Raw genomic sequence first — 6,000 nt, 5'->3', positions numbered from 1 at the left:
GGAACATTTTTCTGTCATGTGCTACTTTCCAATTCAAGAGAAGGTACAATTACCTCATCAAGTTCTAATTTCCTCCCACTCACTTCTTTCGAGAGAAACTCCTTCTCTAGAAAGGACCCATTCTTAGCAACAAAGATCTTGCCTTCGGATCTGTGGTAGAACGTGTACCCAATTGTTTCCTTAGGGTATCTTATGAAGATGCACTTCTCCGATTTGGGTTCGTGCTTATCAGGCTGAAGCATTTTGACATAAGCGTCACATCCCCAAACTTTAAGAAACAACAACTTAGGTTTCTTGCCAAACCACAGTTCATACGGTGTCATCTCAACGGATTTAGACGGTGCCCTATTTAACCTGAATGCGGCTGTCTCTAATGCATAGCCCCAAAACAATAGTTGTAAACCGATAAGAGACATCATTGAACGCACCATATATAATAAAGTACGGTTACGACATTCGGACACACCATTACGCTGTGGTGTTCCAGGTGGCGTGAGTTGTGAAACAATTCCACATTGTTTTAAATGAGAGCCAAACTCGTAACTCAAATATTCGCCTCCACAATCAGATCATAGAAACTTTATTTTCTTGTTACGCTCCACTTCACTCTGAAATTCTTTGATCTTTTCAAATGTTTTATACTTGTGTTTCATCAAGTAGATATACCCATACCTACTCAAATCATCTGTGAAGGTCAGAAAGTAACGATACCTGCCGCGTGCTTCAACACTCATTGGACCGCATACATCGGTATGTATTATTTCCAATAAGTCATTAGCTCGCTCCATTGTTCCAGAGAACGGAGTTTTAGTCATCTTGCCCATGAGGCATGGTTTGCAAGTATCAAATGATTCATAATCAAGTGATTCCAAAAGTCCATCTGCATGGAGTTTCTTCATGCGCTTTACACTAATATGACCTAAACGGTAGTGCCACAAGTATGTTGCACTATCATTATCAACTTTGCATCTTTTGGCATCAATATTATGAATATGTGTATCACTACGATCGAGATTCGACAAGAATAGACCATTCATTAAGGGTGCATGACCATAAAAGATATTACTCATATAAATAGAACAACCATTATTCTTCGATTTAAAAGAATAACCATCTCGCAATAAACAAGATCCAAATATAATGTTCATGCTCAATGCGGGCACCAAATAACAATTATTGAGGTCTAAAACTAATCCCGAAGGTAGACGTAGAGGTAGTGTGCCGACGGAGATCACAACTACCTTGGAACCATTCCCGACGCGCATAGTCACCTCGTCCTTGGCCAATCTTCATTTATTCTGTAGCTCCTGCTTCGAGTTACAAATATGAGCAACCGAACTAGTATCAAATACCCAGGCACCACTAAAAGCATTAGTAAGGTTCAAATCAATAACATGTAGATCAAATATACCTTTGTTCACTTTGCCATCCTTCTTATCCACCAAGTATTTGGGGCAGTTCCGCTTCCAGTGACCATTCCCTTTGCAGTAGAAGCACTCAGTTTCACGCTTGGGTCCAGCTTTGGACTTCTTCCCGGGAGTGGCAACTTGCTTGCCATTCTTCTTGAAGTTTCGTTTCTTTCCCTTGCCCTTTTTCTTGAAACTAGTGGTCTTGTTAACCATCAACACTTGATGCTCCTTCTTGATTTCTACCTCTAAGGTCTTAACAATTGCGAAGAGCTTAGGAATCGTTTTATTCACCCCTTACATATTATAGTTCATCACGAAGCCTTTGTAGTTTGGTAGCAGTGATTGAAGAACTCTGTCAATAACACTATCAATTTGAAGATCAACTCCCAGCCGAGTCAAGTGATTGTGATACCCAGACATTTTGAGTATGTGTTCACTGACATAATTGTTCTCCTCCATCTTGCAGCTATAGAACTTGTTGGAGACTTCATATCTTTCAACCCAGGCATTTGCTTGAAATATTAACTTCAACTCTTGGAACATCTCATATGCTCCATTATGTTCAAAACGTCTTTGAAGTCCCAATTCTAAGTCGTAAAGCATGGCACACTGAACTATAGAGTAGTCATCAGACCGCGTTTGCCAGGAATTCACAATGTCTAGATTAGAGGGAGAGGGCTTGTCACCTAGCGGTGCATTAAGGACATAATTCTTCTATGCAGCAATGAGGATAATCCTCAAGTTACAAACCCAGTCCGTGTAGTTGCTACCATCATCTTTCAACTTAGCTTTCTCTAGTAACGCATTAAAATTCAGGGGAACCGTAGCTCAGGCCATTGATCTACAACATAGATATGCAAAACTATAAGACTAAGTTCATGATAAATTAAGTTTAGTTAATCAAATTAATAATGAACTCCCACTTAAATAAACATACCTCAAGTTATCTAAGTGATATATGAGCCAAATCAACTAACCCATGACTGGTCATCACGTGAGATGGGGTAGTCCTCAATGGTGAACATCTCTATGTTGATCGTATCTACTATATGACTCACATTCAACCTTTCAGTCTCCAGTGTTCTGAGACCATGTCTGTATGCTAGGCTTGTCATGTTTAACCCAAGTATTCTACATGTGCAAAACTATCTTACACCCGTTGTATGCGAACATAGAGTCTATCACACCCGATCATCATGAGGTGCTTCGAAGCGGTGAACTTTGGCAACGGTGCATACTCGGGGAGAACACTTTTATCTTGAAATTTAGTGAAGGGATCATCTTGTAATGCTACCGCCGTTCTAAGCAAAATAAGATGCATAAAAGATAAGGATCACATGCAATCAAAATATGTGACATGATATGGCTATCATCATCTTGTGCTTTCGATCTCCATCTCCAAAGCATTGTCATGATCTCCATCATCACCGGCTCGACACCTTGATCTCCATCATTGCATCGGGGTCGTCTTGCCAACTATTGCTTCTACAACTATTGCTAACACATGGCGATAAAGTAAAGCAATTACATGGCATTTGCATTTCATACAATAAAGAGACAACCCTATGGCTCCTGCTGGTTGTCGATATTACAAAACACGATCATCTCATACATCAACATATATCACATCACAACATGCCCTGCAAAAACAAGTTAGTCGTCCTCTACTTTGTTGTTGCATGTTTTGCGTGGCTGCTACGGGCTTCTAGCAAGAACCGTTCTTACCTATGCAAAAACCACAATGACGATTCATCAAGTTTTCTGTTTTAACCTTCTTCAAGGACCGGTCGTAGACAAATTCGATTCAACTAAAGTAGGAGTATGCAAAACTAGTTGCATGTCAGTTGGTGGAACCGGTCTCATGTGCGTGGACATGTAAGGTTGGTCTGGGCCGCTTCATCCCAAAATACCACCGAATCAAAATAAGACGTTGGTGGTAAGCAGTATGACTATCACCGCCCACAACTCTTTGTGTTCTACTCCTGCATATCATCTACGCATAGACCTGGCTCGGATTCCACTGTTGAGGAACGTTCCATGGAAAACAATTTTTTTCTACGCACACGCAAGATCTATCAAGGATATGCATAACAGCCAGAGGGGAGAGTGTGTATATGTACCCTCGCAGATCGTAAATGGAAGCGTTTAGTAACACAGTTGATGTAGTCGAACTTCTTTGCGATCCAACCGATCGAGTACCGAACGTACAACACCTCTGTGTTCAGCACACGTTCAGCTCGGTGACATCCACGCCTTCTTGATCCAGAAAGATGGCGAGGTAGTGGATGATTCTGGTAGCACGACGGCGCGGCGACAGTGATGGTGATGCTATCTCCGTAGGGCTTCGCCTAAGCACTACGAAAATATGTCCGAGGGTGTACACGGTGGAGGGGGGCACCGCACAAGGCTAAGATATTGTTGTGGTTATGTGTGGTGGCCCCCTCCCACATATATATAGGTGGGGGGAGGGAGGAGCAGCCAAGGAAGCGCCCCAAGTAGGCCGAATCCTACTTGGGGTCCTTCCCTAGTGGCGCCCCCTTACCATATTTGCCGGATGGGGGAAGGAAAGGGAGAGAGGAAAGGAAGGAGGAGGCCGACTCCCCTCCTTTCCTTCTCTCCCCAAGGGTTGTAGCCTAGGAGGGGTGTGCCACCTCTTTGTGGGCTGGTGTGTTCCCCCCTTTGGCCCACATGGCCCACTAACCTCCCGGGGTGTCCGGAACCCCTTCCGGTGACCCGATTTCTACCCGGTACATTTTGAAACTCTTCCGATGTGCAAATATCATCATCCTATATATCAATCTTCACCTCCGGACCATGTCAGAGCTCCTCGTCATGTCTGTGATCTCATCCGGGACTCCGAACAACATTCAATCACCAAATCATATAACTCATATAACATTATATCGTCAACGAACGTTAAGCATGCGGACCCTACGGGTTCGAGAACTATGTAGACATGACCGAGACACCTCGCCGGTCAATAACCAATAGCGGAACCTGGATGCCCATATCGGCTCCTACATATTCTACAAAGATCTTTATCGGTCAAACCTTATGGCAACATACGTAATTCCCTTTGTCCATCGATATGTTACTTACCCGAGATTTGTTCGTCGCTATCTTCATACCTAGTTCAATCTCGTTACCGGCAAGTCTCTTTACTCGTTCCGTAATACATCATCTGCCAATTAACTCCTGATACGTCTCCAACGTATCTATAATTTTTTATTGTTCCAGGCTATTATATCACCCCTTTTGGATGTTTTTGGGCTTTATTTTACACATTTATATCATTTTTGGGTCTAACCTACTAACCGGAGGCCCAGCCCGTATTGCTGTTTTTTTGCCTATTTTAGTATTTCGAAGAAAAGGAATATCAAACGGAATCCAAATGGAATGAAACCTTTGGGAGCGTGATTTTTGGAACGAACGTGATCCAAAGGACTTGGAGTGCAAGTCAAGAAACAGCCGAGGCCTCCACGAGATAGGAGGGCGCCCCCCCCCCCCATAGGGCGCGCCCCCTGTCTTGTGGGCCCCTCAGGAGGCCACTGACGTACTTCTTCCTCCTATATAAGCCTACATACCCCAAAAACATCCAGGTAGCACCCGAAACACAATTTCCACCACCGTAACCTTTTGTATCCGCGAGATCCCATCTTGGAGCCGTCGCCGGTGTTCTGTCGGAGGGGGAATCCACCACGGAGGGCTTCTACATCAACACCATAGCCCTTCCGATGAGTTGTGAGTAGTTTACCACAGACCTTCGGGTCCATAGTTATTAGCTAGATGGCTTCTTCTCTCTTTTTGGATCTTAATACAATGTTCTCCCCCTCTCTTGTGGAAATATATTCGATGTAATCTCTTTTTGCGGTGTGTCTGTCGAGATCCAATGAATTGTGGGTTTATGATCAAGTTTATCTATGAGGAATATTTGAATCTCCTCTGAATTCTTTTATGTATGATTGAGTTATCTTTGCAAGTTTCTTCGAATTATCAGTTTGGTTTGGCCTACTAGATTGATCTTTCTTGCCATGGGAGAAGTGCTTAGCTTTGGGTTCAATCTTGCGGTGTCCTTACCCAGTGACAGAAAGGGTTGCAAGGCACGTATTGTATTGTTGCCATCGAGGATAAAAAGATGGGATTTATATCGTATTGCATGAGTTTATCCCTCTACATCATGTCATCTTGCTTAATGCGTTACTCTGTTCTTTGTGAACTTAATACTCTAGATGCAGGCAAGAGTCGGTCGATGTGTGGAGTAATAGTAGTAGATGCAGGCAGGAGTCGGTCTACTTGTTGCGGACGTGATGCCTATATACATGATCATGCCTAGATAATCTCATAATTATTCGCTTTTCTATCAATTGCTCGACAGTAATTTGTTCACCCACCGTAATACTTATGCTATCTTGAGAGAAGCCTCTAGTGAAACCTATGGCCCCCGGGTCTATCTCATATTATATTTGCTTCCAATCTACTTTTATTTGCATCTTTACTTTTTGCATCTATATTATAAAATACCAAAAATATATTTATCTTATCATACTATCTCTATCAGATCTCACTTTCGCAAGTGGCCGTGAAGGGATTG

This window comes from Triticum dicoccoides, chromosome 2B (assembly GCF_002162155.2).
Source record: "Triticum dicoccoides isolate Atlit2015 ecotype Zavitan chromosome 2B, WEW_v2.0, whole genome shotgun sequence".
Lineage (NCBI taxonomy): Eukaryota > Viridiplantae > Streptophyta > Magnoliopsida > Poales > Poaceae > Triticum > Triticum dicoccoides.
Note: the sequence above shows the minus strand (reverse complement) of the source record.